The sequence below is a fragment of the Callithrix jacchus genome, chromosome 12, assembly GCF_049354715.1.
Source record: "Callithrix jacchus isolate 240 chromosome 12, calJac240_pri, whole genome shotgun sequence".
NCBI lineage: Eukaryota > Metazoa > Chordata > Mammalia > Primates > Cebidae > Callithrix > Callithrix jacchus.
In genome coordinates this window covers 24,747,003-24,764,847 of record NC_133513.1, presented here as the reverse complement: position 1 = coordinate 24,764,847, position 17,845 = coordinate 24,747,003, and the positions used below count along the sequence as shown (strand labels likewise).

At 42.5% G+C, this 17,845-nt stretch overlaps 1 protein-coding gene and 1 long non-coding RNA gene across 3 annotated transcripts in view; one reads left to right on the top strand and one right to left on the bottom strand.

The window, feature by feature from the left end:
- The window catches only part of PRKCB (protein kinase C beta), a 389,607-nt gene that overhangs the window by 50,931 nt on the left and 320,831 nt on the right, over positions 1 to 17,845 (bottom strand). The window lies entirely within an intron of this gene.
- LOC118146213 (uncharacterized) overlaps positions 1 to 17,845 on the top strand; it is a 104,156-nt gene that overhangs the window by 7,257 nt on the left and 79,054 nt on the right. The window contains exon 2 of the long non-coding RNA XR_004731778.3: positions 866 to 1,102. This is a non-coding gene — a long non-coding RNA (uncharacterized LOC118146213). The remainder of the gene's footprint in view (positions 1 to 865; positions 1,103 to 17,845) is intronic.

The window sequence follows — 17,845 nt, the reverse complement described above, 5'->3', positions numbered from 1 at the left end:
TGGAAGAGGACAGCAAAAGGCAACATTAGCATCCTGTAGCTTCTAGGGCTCCAAATTGACAGTGAGGAAGAGCTGGAATTTGTGATGAAAACTACCAGGACTCTCTGACAGATCCCTGTTTGCTGGGCTTGCTGTTTCCCCAAGGGTAACAATTGTGTTATTGGAACTACGCCAAGCCAGCACAGGTGATACACAGATTTTTTTTTTCATTAATAACTACAACTTTGGCAGGGCATGGCGGCTCATACCTATAATCCCAGCACTTTGGGAGGCCGAGGTGGGCAGATCACCTAAGATCAGGAGTTCAACACCAACCTGGCCAACATGGCAAAACTCTATCTCTACTAAAAAATATATAAAATATAAAAATTAGCCATATGCAGTGGCAGGAACCTGTAATCCCAGCTATTTGGGAAGCTGAGGCAGGAGACTCATTTGAACCCAGAAGGGGGATGTTGCAGTAAGCTGAGATCACGCCACTGCACTCCAGCCTGGGCGACAGAGTGAGACTCCATCTTAATAATAATCACAATAAGCTTATATTCATTTTTTCTGGAAAATATAATTAGCATATTAATGTTGTGACTTAACTGATATTACTGTTTAGGATAAGGCTGATTTTAACAAAAGGTGGAAAATATTAAGTATATAATGTTACAGATGATAGGTAGCTATAGCAGCCAGCCTTTATGATGCCCCCCCCAATGATTTTTCACTCTCTTAATATATATGTTCTTGTGTAGTACCTTTCCATAATGAATAGGACTGATCTGTATAACCCATTGGATATTACAAAAATGACAATGTATGACTTCCAGGAGAAGGGCATAAAAGACCTTACAGCTTCCACCTTGCTCTCTCTCAGATCACTTGCTTTTGGGGAAGCCTGCCGCCATGCCATGAGGATATTCAAGCAGTACTATGGAAAGGTACATTTGGCAAAGAACTGAGGCCTCCTGCCAACACCAGCACCAACTCCAGTCCTGTGAGTGAATCACCATGGAAACAGATCCTTCCGCCCCAGACATGCCTTCAGATGACTGAAATTCCAGCTGACAGTCTGACTGGAGCTTCCTTTGAGACCCAGAGCCAGATCGCTTAGGTAACGTACTCCCAAATTCCTGTCCCACAGAAACTGTGAGATAATAAGAGCTTATTGTTTTAAGCCACTGAATTCTGAGGTACTCACCAATAGATAACAGTGGCTATCAAAAACAAAAATGTGAATTATCAAGGTTTGAAAAACAGTAGCCTAGGAAGGCATATCCAGAAGTAATAGAACTGAGGCTAGAAAAAAATCTGTGTCCTAGTCACGGAAGTTTTTCAGCATGTCTCTCAAGGGATATTGTGAACTCCTTCAAGTCGGGGGCTCTGTCCTTCCTGGCTGTGTAATCCCTGTTTCTGAGAGCACAACTAGCACACAGTAGGTGCTCAGAGAGTGAAAGGGCATAAACTTTGGTGCCAAAGACATTTTGTTTGGAAATCCAGCTCTGTCTCTTAACAGCTGGATGCATTTGGAGAAGTTCTTCAACACCTAGGTTTCCTCGTCTGCCAAGAGGAGATAATAGTAGAACCTCAGTGACTTTGAGATTAGATAAGACAGATGTGTGTTTTGGTCCTTGGGCAACACCAATATGTGACATGCTTCTCTCCTTCCATCAGAGGGTGTCTGCTAAGTGAATGAATCACTTTATCTCTTCTTAGAGACTTCTGCTTGGGTTAAATCTCTCCGTTACACTATGTTCCTTTGGCTTGCAATGGCAGGGTCTGCACTAACTAATTTGGGAACCGAAGTCCCTCTTATGTTCTCAACCTAAAAAAGTCACTTCCTCTAACCCACCCAATCTAAATTAGGCCTGACGTTATACTCTTTCACGAACCCCTGTGAGCTTTTTTGTTCCTTTTCTTTTTTTTTTTTAACCTCTGACCACATCATAATTCGTTAATTATATTTTGAACTTGATGATTATTTATCTCACCTACCCATTCAAGTGAAAAAATATTTATAGAGTCCTACTTGGTACCAGGTTATAGATAGATGCTGAGGATAGAGCAGTCAACAAAACCAACAAAATCCTCTGCCTTTACCTTTCATTGTGGTAGGTGGACACAGATAAAGACAATAGATGCTAAACACAATACATTTTATAGAATGTTAAAAGATAGTCAGGCATAGTGGTTTACGCCTATAATCCAGCACTTTGGGAGACTGAGGTGGGCAGATCACCTGAGGTCAGGTGTTCGAGACCAGCCTGTCCGACATAGTGAAACCCCATCTCTACTAAAAAAAACAGATATAAAAATTAGCTGGGCATGATGGTGCGTGCCTGTAGTCCCAGCTACTCAGGAGGCTGATGCAGGAGAATCACTTGAACCTGGGAGGTGAAGGTTGCAGTGAGCCAAGATCATACCACTGCATTCCAGCCTGGGCAACAGAGTGAGACTCTGCCTCTAAATAAATAAATAAATAAATAAATAAATAAATAAATAAATAAATAAATAAATAAAAATAAATAAAAATAAATAAATAAATAAATAAATGTTTAAAAAATTAAAAAGTGCTAAGGGGAAAACCCCCCAGCAATGTATGGATGATTGGGAGTACCAGCTGAATGAGATAGGAGAAAGGAGTTCCAGTTTCAGTAAAGTATTCAGGATACATCTTATTTAGAAGAAGTTGCTTCAGCAAAGACTTGAAGGAGATGACAGAAGAAGCTATGCAGGTGTCTGGAGAGAGAGCTCACCAGGCAGAGGAAACAGGCTGAGCGAAGGCCCTGAGGCTCGAGCACACCCGATATGGAGAAGAAAGAAGGAGGGAGACAGGGCAGAAGATGAGCCCGGGGCAGTGCTAAGGGACTCATCAGGTAAGATCACATAGGCTAATAAGAAGGTTGGGGGTCTCACACTGAAAGAAACAGACTAATGCCAGATATGACTGAACATTCCACAAATCCAGGAACCATGTCAAATTTGCTTACTGCTGTGTACCAGAGCCGAGCACCATGCCTGGCCAAAGTGAGCCATCAATATACATTAAGTGAATAAATGGGTGATCCTTGGCAGCAGGAATTACTGGGTCTCCAAAGCACCATTCATGTAGTTAGAAGGTTGGAATGAAAGCACTGGCTCCACATTTTCTGGCTGCTGGGGAGACTTGGGAAGACCATTTTATATCCCTAAGCCTTGATATCTCATTTATAAAATGAGGATAACATATTCAATAATCTCTAACAGACTGACTGACGGGCTGGAATGAAACATACACAGGGCTGCAAACTGTAAATGTGATGAAAATGAGCTGTCCTGGCAGTACCGCCTGAGTATTGAAGCCAGACCAGTGTTTTTCAAACTCAAGTTGTATCTCACTTAAATTGATCGTTAAATCAATTTGGTGGGTCATGATCAACTTAAAAAAAAAAAAAAGAAAAGAAAAAAGAGGTCAGGCATGGTGGCTCATGCCTGTAATCACAGAACTTTGGCAGGGCCGAGACAGGAGGATTGCTTGAGGCCAGGAGTTTGAGAACAGCCCAGGAAACACAGACAGACTCTGCCTCTACAAAAAATATAAATAAATAAATTAGCCAGGCATGATGGTGAGCACCTGTAGTCTCCGCCACTCAGGAAGCTGAGGCAGGAGGATCGCTCAAGTCCAGGAGTTTGAGGCTACAGTAAGCCATGGTGGCACCACTGCACTCCAGCCTGGGCAACAGAGTGAGAGAAAAAAAAGAAAAGAGAAAGAGAAAGAAAGAAAAGAAAAGAAAAAGAAAGAGAAAGAAAGAAAGAAAGAAAGAAAGAAAGAAAGAAAGAAAGAAAGAAAGAGAAAGGAAGGAAGGAAGGAAGGAAGGAAGGAAGGAAGGAAGGAAGGAAGGAAGGAAGGAAGGAAGGAAGGAAGGAAAGAAGGAAGGAAGGAAGGAAGGAAGGAGAGAGAGAGACAGGTTGGCGTGGTGGCTCACACCTGTAATACCAGCACTTTGGGAGGCTGAGGAGGGTGGATCACGAGGTCAGGAGATAGAGATCAGCCTGGCCATGGTGAAACCCCATCTCTACTGAAATGCAAAAAATTAGTCAGGGGTGGTGGCATGCACCTGTAATCCCAGCAGCTACTCAGGATGCTGAGGCAGTGGAATAGCTTGAACCAGGAGGCAGAAGTTGCAATGAGCCGAAATCAAGCCACTGCACTCCAGCCTGGCAACAGAGCTAGACTCTGAATGAAAAAAAAGAAAGAAAGAGAATGTAATGATGAAACGACAATTATCAGTGCATGCTGCATAGGACACCCTTAAGTACTTTTTGTGGAATGTATGTTTTGGTTATATTTATATGTTGCTATGGCTGAGTCACAATATAAAAGGTGACTTGCTGTCAAAAGTTGCAAAGCTATTGTGAGGGGCCATAAAGCCAGGATAAGAGGTGGTGGGAAAGTGAAGCAAAGATTCCACCTTTTAAGTCAATACAGTATTTCCAGTCTTGTTGCACTACTCAAGTCTTGTTGCCCAGTGTTAAATAATTGCAACACTGAGGAGTTATTTAAACTAATTTTGGCCTTTCTCTTCACCCATAGAGAGGACATTTTTCACTTGCCCACAGAGCATTAAGCAAGGACACATCTGCAGAGTGTCTAACATGATGCTGGCCATATAACAAACATTTAACTCACTATTTTAAAAAGTCTTGCATACAGCATACAGAACTGTGATCTTATATATAACAGTCGTGTGCATTTATCAAATGTGGGAGTGCCTAATTGATAACAACAACAATAAAAAAACTAAGCTCTATTGGGTACTTACTATATGACGAGCTGAATGCTTCACATCTTTTGTCTTACTTAACCCTTTACAAAACTCAAAGTGAAAAGTATAATCGTCCTTTCCTTTCTAAAGATAAGTTGAAGCTCAGAAAGGGTAAGTAACTTGCCAGTGGTCACTCAGCTGATAAGTTGCTGCAAAGCCAGGATCTGAACCCCAGCCACTTGGTTCCACACTCTGCACTCACAACCCCTCATGATGCTACCTCCAGTGGGTACATCTTGTGTGAAAGGCACTGAGCTAGACATTGTATGAATGTGTGGATGTGTCCTCCCCTCAAAGAGCTCCCAGTCAGGAGGGGAGATGAGGAATGTGGAGATCTAGCTGTATATCAAGACAGAAGCTGGCAGGTTACAGGAGAGTACAAGTTAACAGAAAAAAAAATTTTTTTGAGAGAGGGTCTCATTCTGTCGCCCAGGCTGGAGTGCAATGGCACGATCTCTGATCACTGCAGCCTCAACCTCCCAGGTTCAAGTGATCCTCCTGCCTCAGCCTCCCCAGTAGCTGAGAGTATAGGTGCACACAACCACACTTGGCTAATTTTTGTAGTTTTTGTAGAAACAGGCCTAATAAAGTGGGGGTTGACATAGAAGAGAAGGCTTCCTTGAAGCTACTGAGCTGGGATTTGAAGGATGACCAGGGAGCGCCCTGACAAGGACTTTTGTTTTTACCCTAAGAGTGCTGTCCAGCTAACTAAGGGGTTCGAAGATGGACGTTTTGCCCAGAAACCCCATTTAGCACTAATGAGTTTGTTTTCCTATCCTTGCCTTAGTCTCCTACTTCCCTGGGACATGCTTGAAGACAGGAATTAGGTCTTCAGTAAAGTGAGACCCAAAGAAATTAAATCTGAGCTGAGAAAGTCAGCCAAGGCTCTGACCACACATGCCAGTAGTATTGGTCTGAGAAATAAAAAGCAATGGTTACTTCTCAGACCAACACTACTTCACCCTTTCTACATGTCTAATGAGAAAACGAGGTGAAATGATCCCTTCTGTTCTCAGGGTCCAAGTCATAGATTTGCCGAAAGGTCACATACAGTTTGGTGGCAAAATGCAGACGGTAAGCCAGACCAACACCCAATCCCTGGTTCTTTGGTTTTTTCTTTTTTTTTTTTTTAATAGAAAACAAGCCTAAAAATAGCATCTGTCTTTGCTGCACGTTGAAGAAAACCAAAACACTTGCTTTTAAAAATTATTTTTAAAACTAGCAGATGGCATTGGCCACAGAGAGAGAAGTAAGTGAGAGAGAGATTTCACTTGGTTGCTTTCTGCTTGGAAGAACTCAGCTTGCCCCCCAAACTCATTAGTCGGAATCCCCACATCGGGGGATCGCTCCACTGTGGGCAAGGCCATGTTTTGCGGTGTGTTTCAACCACTAACCATATGCAGGGAAACCCCAAGATCTATCATCTTTGAACTACGCTGAGCATGTGGCTTCAACACGCCAGCGCCTGCGCTATTAAATGTTATGGTTGGCGTCTTACTGTCCATTTATTTCTGAACAAACACTTAATGATGCCCACTCTATGCCAGGAGCTACTCTATTGCCAGAGATGTTTCTGTGGATAATCCACGGTGCCAGATGTTAAGGATTCCCAGGCGAGGGACGGGGGCCAGATAAATTTCCAAATGGCCGTGTTTCCCAAAATGGGTGGGAGATCATTTTAGGTAGTCCATGGATGAATTATGGTTTCACCCTTACGGCTTCATGTTTGTTTTAAGGTAGATTGTGGAAAATATAACTAAGCACTATAGGCTCCTGATTCTATGGCTATCATTGCTGGAGAGGGAGAGCAAAATTCATGGAGTCATATTAGAGAAGAAGGGGGAAAGGTAGGGTGAGACCAGATTACGATGCACTGCCCACAACCATCCACCCAGCTGTACTTGCCTCCTAGCCGGCTTTAAGATCTTTACCAAATTTCTCCGCCTCCTCTACTTAAATTGACTTATTTTTAAAAAGTATTTTTATTAACTCACTAAAAAAAAAAACAATTATTTTTAAAATTTTCAACTTCATACCAAAGTCCTAAATGGAAATTCATCCTCTCTGTAGAAAGGAAGTACATATCTAGGCCAGGTGCAGTGGCTCCTACCTGTAAGTACTTTGGGAGCTCGAGGTGGATGGATCACTTGAGGCCAGGAGCTTGAGACCAGCCTGGCCAACACGATGAAACCCTGTCTCTACTAAAAATACAAAAATTAGCTGGGTGTGGTGACACACACCTGTAATCTCTTGGGAGATTACAGCTACTTGGGAGGCTGCAAGAATCGCTTGAACCTAGGAGGTGGAGGTGGCAGTGAGCCCAGATTGCGCCACTGCACTCCAGCCTGAGCAAGAGTGAGACTCTGTCTCAAAAAAAAAAAAAAGAAAAGAAAAAATCTTTACCAAGTTTGTCTGCCTTCTCTACTAAAATTGACTTATTTTAAAATTATTTTTATTAACTCACTTTAAAAAACCTTAAACACAATTATTTTAAAAATTTGAAACTTCATACCAAAGTCATAAATGGAAATTCATCCTCTCTGTAGAAAAGAAGTACATGTCTGGAGTCCATCATCTTTATGCAATATCCAGTCTGGCTCTGGTACATCAATCCTTTAAATGACTTACTTTAAAAATAAATGCAATGTGTTCATGTACCACCAGGTTCATCTCCCACTCCACAGTAAGCAACATCAAAATCTGGAAAACATTGTCAGAGGCAATCCAGAGCCAATCTGGACCACAGAAGTGAGTTTTAGAACTTTCATCAAGCGCTTATTTTTGCAAGTCATGGCATTAGGCCGGCATAAAAAGGATGAAAATGATGAATAAGGTTCAGGCTTGCCCTGAGGAAATTCAGAATCTTGGTTAAAACAAATATACAACTAATTCATACCCTATTCTAAAATAGAATGTAGTTAGGCACAGGGGCTCATGCCTGTAATCCCAGTTCTTTGGGAGGCTGATGTGGAAAGATTGCTTGAGCCCAGAAGTTCCAGGCAACCCTGGGAAACATGGCAAGACCCTGGCTCTACAAAAAATAAAAAATTAGCCAGGCATGTAGTCCCAGCTGTTCAGGAGGCTAAGGTGGGAAGATGGCTTGTGCCCAGGAGGTCAAGGCTGCAGTGACCCGTGATCGCACTGTTGCACTTCAGCCTGAGTGACAGAGTGAGACCCTATTTCAAAAAAAGTAAATAAATAAATAAAATAGAATCTCTTAAAAAATTGCATGAGAGGCATAGAGAGTGAACAATGGGGGCTTCAGCTAACTAAATGGACCTCACACACTGCCTCCAATTCTTACATATAATTCCTCTCCACAGTACCCTGAAATTTGGCTTTGTTCCCCATTCTTCCTACGAAATTATTGCAAAACCTTCCTTATCACCACACTCAGTGTTTTTTGATTAGGGCTTATTTGTTGGACTCTAATATATGAAAATCAAAAAAAGTATTTCTTGCATATTGACTCGAAGTCCAGCTCTCCTACTTACTCAATTTTCCAAGAAGAACTTGTCACAGCTCAGAATTTCAACTCTCATCTCTCTGGGCTGATGAGTCTTGACTTATATTTCTATCTCTCCCTCTCTCCTGAGCTCCAGTCAGCTCCAGCTGGCTACAGGACGTTTCTATGTGGGTGTTCCACCGTCAACTCCAATTAAAAGCTCGGAAAGGCAAACTCACCATCTTTCTCTTCAAACTGGCTAGTCTGCTTGACTTTAAAGGGCTTCTTCAAAATTGTCATTGTCGTTCTGATTCTTCATTACACTATTACCGCTGCCCACTAAGCTTCAAATGCCTTCAGGTAATTTAAAATTTCCTTTCTCCTTAATCTCTCACAATTAGTAAATAAATATAACTAAATATCTATCTGTCACTACATTACACAAAATGGTTGGCTAGACTTTCCCAAATTTGGAACATGAGTATGAGGATAGTCTAATTTAAAACAATGACTAGATGGGATGTACAGAGTTCACCTGGAGGTCTCCAGAGGAAGCAAGGGAATTCAAAGAGACAATCTTTCCCTAAGACAGCTGAAAATGGAGTGTAACATAATGCCTGTGTGACTGCCAGGGGGACACCTGCCACTTTTAATCAGATACTGTGAACACAGAAAACCGACCACGTGGGCAGCTCTATGTACCACGCTCCAAGGGGAGTTGCAGCAAGAATTTGTCTATTTAATGATCTTAATGATTTTCCGAGCTGGTCTGTGGATTCATTCTGTCTGTAAGCCAATCCCTTTACTGCTCAGAACCATCTGTTTCTCTCCAGAGAGGCTGTGTAGTGCTGTGGTTAAGAGCCCTGTTTCTGGCATCTGCTAGTTCTGGGTTCAAGTCCTAGTTATACTGGATACTTGCTCTGACACCCTGGGTCAGTTACTTAGAGTCCCTTCCCAAAAGAGTATAATGACAGCTAATCAACTCCTCTTGTTCTTAATAGGGGTGTTGCCAAGATCTATCAGATGACGTAAGTCAAGTCCATGCAAACTCAAAAAGCCTTACCTGAGTGTGTGTGCAGTCAAGGCGATGTGTTCACCGCACACAACTTTTCTTTCCTCTGTATTTTATGGCCTTGCAGTCACTGTCAGAATAAGCAACTGATCCTCCTCTAGCCTTTTGTTTTATTCTTCAGCCTTTTAAGCCTGTCCTTTTTAACACAGAGACCAAAGTTTTCAAGGGCTAGAACTACTTCTCTTCTTCCTTGGAATCCCACAGACCTTTGATTATTGAATGAATATGCAAAGTCCTCATCAAGAAAACAAAGAGAACAAAGCTGTGTCTATTCCTACCTGCCCCTGCTCTATTTGTCTGGGCTGCGTTTCTGATTCATTCCTTGCACTCAAGATCCTTGGATGACTTTAGTTGGCTAAAGCCCTGACACCTGCCAAGCTTTCACCAGTTTCCTCTCCTGGGAGGGACTGATGCCGTGTTTGTACTACTAGGCTATAACTATGTCCTGCTTCAATCCAGTTAGTCTCCTTGGACTCAAGATGGTGCCTCCCACCTGGCATGAGCACCAATCATTCCCTCCCTATAGATACAACCCCTTTTAAAAGGTTCCTACTGAGTTACTAGTAGCCAATTGCCAGCTGATTTGGCCAGGAATAAACAGCTGACCCAAGCTGAACCAACCAAATCTCTTTCCTGTGAGTATGATTTGCAATGCAGGGAATTTGCCAGATAGGCAAACTGCAAGGGGCCAACAAAGTCATGTTTACCTGGAGCAGGGAGAAACAAAGAAAGCAGGGACAAAGAAATCAAGAAATCTATTCTAGACTGCTTTAGGATTACAGATTCTAGTTTCTCATGAGGCCCAGGTACACCTTTGTCTTTGGGTGGTTTCTTTCTAATATACTCCCCCCGCCCTTTTTTTTTTTTTGGTTACCTGCATAGATTGCACAGTGGTCAAGTCAAGGCTTTTAGGATATCCATCACCTGAATAAGGTACATTGCACCCATTAACTAATTTCTTATCAACAGTCCTCTCCAGGCCAGGTGTGGTGGTTCATACCTGTCATCCCAACACTTTGGGAGGCTGAGATAGGGGGACTGCTTGAGCCTAGGAGTTTGAGACCAGCCCGGGCAACATAGGTCTCAACCCCACCTCTACAAAAAATTTTTAAAAATTAGTTGGGCATGGTGGTGCATGCCTGTGGTCCCAGCTACTCAGGAGGTTGAGGCAGGAGGATTGCTTGAGCCCAGGAGGTCGAGGCTGCAGTAAGCCGTGATCATACCACTGCACTCCAGCCTGGGTGACAGAGAAAGATCCTGTCTCAAAATAAATAAATATCTCTGGTTTTATTTATTTATTTTATTTTTGGAGCTAGTTTGGTGGGGGGACAGGGGAAGGGATGTTCTGTTTCTTACAACTTGATCATTGCTGACTGAGACAGCAGCTAGAGCCACCTGCAGCCACGCCTGTAAGTCCAGCCATATCCTTGGGTAGTGCTGCCAGCCCAGAGCTGAGCCCGAGTTACCAGGACCACTTGGACATTCTTGGGGCTCACTCTTGGGCCATAAGTGGTCCACTCTTCAAGTGGGAATCATCCCTCCCCCTCCCTGTCCTCTCTTGCATTCTGAATTGACGTTCCTCCCAGCATGCCTTGCAACTGAGTTATTGCTGGGCCACGGCAGCAAATTTGGGGAGGAAGTAACTTCTGTCCTTCAATGACTCATAAAATCTAATTCTATTTAAAAAAAAAAGAGGTGCATATGTTCAATTGAAAAGAAAACAGTTAAAATAGATGTTTTGCTAAAGAAACTTAACTGCCTGTGCCCACTGGCAGTTGGGAAATTGCATGAATGTGCCGGGCTGACAATTGTCCCTGAGAAAAACTGCAAAAGGACTGGAAGAAACATAATTCTTTTGTGGCTATGCAGCAAGGTGCACCTCCAGCCCAGCTCCAATAATGCCGGCAACCTCCATTTCATGTTTATTCTACTTTATTCATCATCTCTTTTAATCCTCCCTGATTATGCCCACTTTAAAGATGATGAAACCCATATTCAGTGCTGTTAAGTGACTTCCTAGAGGTCATCTAGCCAGTAATCACAGACCCAGACTCACCTGATTGTGGAGTACAGGCTTATTATCCCTTTGTGCTCCTGGGACACTTTGCCTAAACCATCTAATGAGGAAATGTCTGAAAACTCAACCCCCTTCTGGGAGCTTCTGCATCTATTTGGGTATTAGCTTTGCCATCTTGTGGTACACTAAAAAAAAAAACTTAAACAGCTATATTATAGCTACTTCTGAAATAACGTAAGTTCAAAAAGAAGGCACTTACCCACAGACCCCTCCCCAAACCAAATCAATATTTTGATTTGTTTATGCCCCCTTCTGATTCTTTTCCATGTGAATATTCAATTTTAACACACTTAAAATAATATCTTAAATAGGATTTAATATCCTACATTTTCTGTTAACATCATACTGTGCATATGTTTGAAAGATATTTTTATTCCAATATAAGAATATTTCTGATGTAACTTTGCTTTTTAAAATAAGTTTTTAAAAATTAAATTTGCATCATTTTAAAATTGATTTTTAAAAAAAATGGTTTTGTACATTACTGGTGGTCTCTTTCACTTTTATCCAGTATTTTGACTACTTTTGAGATTTTTTTAAAAATTCTATTAAGAATCCTTTATCTTCAAAATTCTAAGTCTTTAGCAAGAAAAACATCACATTTATAGCATGTTATATTGGATTTCTCTCTTTTTTTAAAGGTAGCTGATTCAAAAAGAATTCTAGATCACAAAATACAAAATGACAATCCACCGGGGCGACACCGACGTCCTCATTGTTCCTCAAACACACAGAGCATGCGCACGCCACGGGCATTCACACTCACTCTTGCTGCTGTCTGGAACACTCTGTCCCCAGAGAGCCACATGCCCCAATCCCTTGTTTGCCCTGGTCTCTGCTCAAATTGTCATCCTTATCAGAGAGACCTTCCTTGATGATCCTATCAAAAACAGCATCTCTCTGCCCCAATCCATCCATCTCCATCCTCTTTACTTTGTGTCGTTATTATAGTTTATTATCAGTCTCCCCCAAGAGAATGTAAATTCCAAGGGAACAGGGACTTGATCTGTTTCATACACCATCATGGTGATAAACTGGGGCCTGATACAATTATTTCAATGAATACATCTTCGTTGAAATAATCAATAAGCTTTAGCACCCTCTGTATACAGGCAGTAATGCCCTTTTAGGAATACCACCTATTCCAGCTCCACTGCCTCCTCTGAAGCCCTGCTCTGCAGATCCAACCCACGCAATGCTAGAAAATGAGTGGGAGCCAGATGACCATTTGCAAGGACATCCTCAGAAAGAGGTGTCACCTTCCTGCTCACTTTAGCCATGATAACAATAGTTTGCCTCATGTATATGCAGTGCTCCCTAAATTTTAATAATCACTCCCATGGATAAAATCCTATCTAATCCTTGGAATATCCCTGTAGGATAAGCAGGGTGACTATTTCATAGTAGAAGAAAAAAACACCCAAAGGGCTATTAGAAAACCTGAGCTCAAATCCTGGGGCTTCCACTTACCAATTGTGGAACTCAGGCAATTTCATCTGTCTGGGGGTCAGTTTCCATTGAGTAGAAATGTGGACTATAATACTTATAGTGTTTCTGTGAAGATTAGATGTGATCGTAAAAGTGAAAAGATTTAATATTTTATTTTATTTTTTAGCGGCAGGGTCTCACTTTGTTGCTCAGGCTGGAATGCAGTGACTCAATCACGGTGCACTGCAGCCTCTACCTCCCAGGCTCAGTTGATCCACCCACCTCAGCCTCCCAGGTAGCTGGGACTACAGGTATGTGCACTATTTCCAGCTAATTTTTTGTGGAGACAGGATTTTGCCATGTTGCCCAGGCTGGTCTTGAACTCCTGGATTCAAGCAATCCACTTACCTAGGCCTTCCAAAATGCTGGGGTTACAGGTGTGAGCCACTGCACCTGGCTGTGAAATGAAAATATTCTATAAACCAAAAACCAGAAATGTGAAGTTAAGGCACAGGTAGGTTAGCAAAGGCTTCCAGGTTTGGGGTTCTGGAGTCTTGCAGAGCAAATCTTACCTCCACCACTTGGCAGCTGTGTGACAGTGCATGAGTTACTTAACCTCTCTGTCAGTATTCTTATCTGTAGATACCTATTCAGTAGAGGTGTCAGGAGGGTGCAGAGTACAGTGCTCAGCTTTTACTGCTAGCTGCTGCTTTTTGTTCTTGTTTATGTCATCATGGTTAAGGCCATTTTGGTGGCAACTCAACGTGATGTACTAACAAAAGGCTGGGCTCTGAGCTCAATGGGCCAGTGACCCAGTGCTGTGTCAAGGAGAACTACCATGCGACCTGACCCTTAATCCTTTCACCTGCAAAATGGGACCGTAGGTAATCCCTTTCATTGCAAGATTTTTGTGAGGCTGGAATGAAACAACGTTGTTGAAGACCCATGCATGGTAGAAGCTCAGATGGAACACCAAGTTTCATGCAGAGATACGAAAGCTAAGAGGTGGAGGTAGTGTAGCTTCACTGAACAGGTGAGAGGTGACCATGGCTAGATTAGAGCACAGGCTCCTAGTGGAGTCTGGAGATAGGCTGGCAGGGGAAGATTCCAACCCAGGGGTATCGTGTGGAGTGGCCTTTGGGTAATCTACACTCAAAAGACCTCAGGCTGGGCATGGTGGCTCATACTTGTAATCCCAGCACTTTGGGAGGCTGAAGTGGGAGGATTGCTTGAATCTAGGAGTTTAAGACCAGCCTGGGTAATATAACAAGACCCTGTCTCTACAAAATATTTTTAAAAATTAACTGGGCATGGTGGTACATGCTTGTAGTCCTAGCTACTAGGGAGGCTGAGGCGGCAGGATCTCCTGAGCCCAGGAGTCCAAGGCTACAGTGAGCTATGACTGTACTATTGTACTCAAGCAACTAAAGCCTGGGCCACAGAGCCAGACCTTGTCTCTAAATACATATGCATATACATATACATATACATATACATATACATACATATACATATGCATATACATACATATACATACATATACACATACACATACATATACATACATATACATATACATACATATACATATGCATATACATACATATACATACACACATATACATACATATACATATATATACACATACACATACACATACACATACACATACACATACACATACACATACATATACATATACATATACATCTTATTTCTTTAAAAAAATATCTCAGAGTGTAGCAGTTAAATGCAAAGTTCCTTAACGCCAGACTGCCTGGGTTCAATCCTGACCCTGAAATGTACTAGTTGTGTGGCCTCAGTCCTCTGGTCTACACCAAAAAGATCTCAGAGCATAGCAGTTAAATGCAAAGCTCCTTAAAGCCAGACTACCTGGGTTCAAATCCTGGCCCTGAAATGTACTAGCTGTGTGACCTCAGTCCCCTCGTCTACACAATTGGAATGATGACAGGACCTATCTAAGTTGTCATAAGACTTAAAATTGTTTGCCTTGTGCCTCACATATAGTAGGCATTATTATAAGTCTTTGAAAATAAATTTAATTTATGCAACATTAAAATATATGTGCTTAGCCCAAAAAGAAGTGAGAAAAAATAATTTAAATTGGAGCATTTCACTCAATGAGCATATGCGCAGGGTGCAGGTGAGATGGAAGGGGATCTGCTCTTCCCTCAGCCGACTGCATATGGCATCCCAGGGTCTCCTGCTTGCAGTAAGTGCGTCTCCCCAAGCACTTTTTTCTTTCAATTGATACAGTTCCTAGAGATAGGTTAATGACTTCATCTGACCCTCAGCGAGTGAGAAAGCAATCTGTTCCACCCTTGGCCTTGCCAGATAGGAGATTCCACATTGATCTCCAACATGGGGGCCTTCATTCCCAAGTGCATTAGTCCATTCTCACACTGCTAATAAAGACGGACCTGAGACTGGGTAATTTATAAAGGAAAGAGGTTTCATTGACTCTCCATCAACATACCTGGGGAGGCCTCAGGAAACTTACAATCAGGACAGAAGGAGAAGCAAATATGTCCTTCATATGGTGGCAGCAAGGAGAAGCACAGAGCAAAGTGGGGTGAAAGTCCCTTTTAAAACCATCAGCTCTCGTGAGAACTCAGTCACTATCATAAAAACAGCATGGAGGTAACCATCCCCATGATTCAGTTACGTCCCACTGGGTCCCTCCCACAACACACGGGGATTATGGGAACTACAAGATGAGATATGGGTGGAGACACAGCCAAACCACATCACCATGCATGATCCAAACCCACTGAGCTCTTGTGTTCTAGGCTCTCACGGTTCTCAGTCTCTCTTCCCTGGCACAGGACAATACCTGGAGGGGATCCAGAGTTCTACAAAATTTCCATGTACACACAGCCCCCATTCTCTAATTCCAGAAAGCATATTGAAATACATGTGAGTGAGATGGTTCAATATTAAAAGAATAATCTCAAATCGACTCTATTTTATCACTTTGAAAACAGGAAACCACAAAGACACTACAATAAACATTAGTCACCCATGATTAATTTCTCCCACTCCCATCATTTCCAACAGAAAAGGGAAACTGCTGCTGCTCAGCCTCTTTGCTGGGAACAAGGTCCCTTTCTTAGTTGATTTGCTGGGCGGAGTCTGTCCTTTGCCTGGTGATGTCAATGAATCCATTTGGGGATAACCAATGGAAAAGGGAGAAGATAGGGAAGTAGGGGAGCTTAGAGGTTTCAATCCCAGCTTTGTCTCTATCACCACTTGAAAATCTTTAGGACTTAAATCTCCCATTTAAGGCCTAAAGGTTTTCAAGTGGTGATAGAGACAAGACTAGAGATTTCAAATAGTAAAGTTATGTGTACCCCCTTCCTGGTCTTTGCCAAGTCTCTACTGCATGATGTAAATTATCATTCACTTAATATTTTTCTTTCTATTGTTTCTCTTTTTCTACTCAAAACATTTTATTTTAAAAGCCAACTTTGGCAGGGCATGGTGATTCATGCCCGTAATCCCAGCACTTTGGGAGGCCAAAACAGGTAAATCACTTGAGTCCAGGAATTCAAGACCAGCCTGGGTAACACAGTGAAACCCAGTCTCTACTAAAAGTACAAAAATTAGCTGGGTGTGGTGGCATGTGCCTGTAGTCCCAGCTACTAGGGAGGTTGAGGTGGGAGGATCACTTGAGCATGGGAGATCGAGGCTTCAGTGAGCCATGATCATGCCACTGCACTATAGTTGCGGAGACAGAGCCAGAACTCATCTAAAAAAAAAAGCCAACTTTTGCCACCCTTAGAGCACGACAGTGAACCAGTTTATTATCTTGAGAACCATTAACTAAAGGGAAAGAATCAAGCATTTATCCTGCCCTTTTCACATGAACTATACCACCAGGGAACCAAGTAATAGATGAAGGGAGGCCCTTCTTAATAAAAGCATTCCCACTAGTAGATGAAAAATAAATGATAGGGTATTACCATTTTACAATCCCTAATGAATTAACAGATCTAGGTACCCAGCGTCAGTGGCTGCCAACATCACTGAGACAACCAGTTATTATATGCCTTCGGATGAAAAAACATGCCATCTATGGTCTTGCCAAAGAGATCCTAGCTGAGTCTGACCAAGCCTCCAGAACCAGCTTCCAAATGCAGGAAATACAGAAGACAGAGGAAGCATGTTGAGGTGCCCAAGACTGACCAGTCAGTGAAACCCAGACTGTGAAAATGCTACAGGTCACATAGCCCAGGATATGTATCACATATCCTGGGCTGCAGATACAAGAACAGATAAAATAAAAATATTAAAGAGAGAGGGAAATCTCTAAAGACATCAAATTAGATGCAAAATACAATAGTGTCCCATCTCATACACGGGTTGGGTTCTAAAATCAGTCGCTCTACTCAGTAAATTGAGAATTGGATAGAGTCAAAATTAATCTTGAAAAGTCCCCAAAACATCTTAAGTCACCAGGACATTGGCCCTAAGAAGCCCAGAAGGCATCAATTAACTTTGTACCTCTTTGCATTTGGGCTCCAGCCTCTCCATCCTTGGGTATGGAAGCCAAGGTCTAATTTGAACAGGGAAAAGGTAAGAGGTTACTTAAAGCAGGGACTCTTGCTCTTGCAGATGAGGTTGAAATCACAGTCAAGAGCAGAAAATGGACAAATGCTCCCTTCCCACCATGGCAGCCATGGCTCTGAGCTCACTAGCTCCTTCCCAGGACACTGTGTACCTTCCCTGAGAGTCCCCAAAGGCTGTGTTCTCAGACAACAACCTCCCTCCAAGGAGGCCCATGCAAAGACCTCAGGCAGCCTGCAAAGATGTACTCGTGCATTTATCCAAAGGACTGGAGGGCTAAATGAAACCATCTAGAGCCACAAGCTGTGAACCTTTTCACCCAGCTCCTGTCCCCAAGTTACCCCTTGCTGTCAGAGAAAGGCCCCGCTCTGCTGATTATAAAACCAATTGCCTGAGTTCCTTTATCTGAGTTGAGACAGCATCTGCCTCAGGGGACAGCACT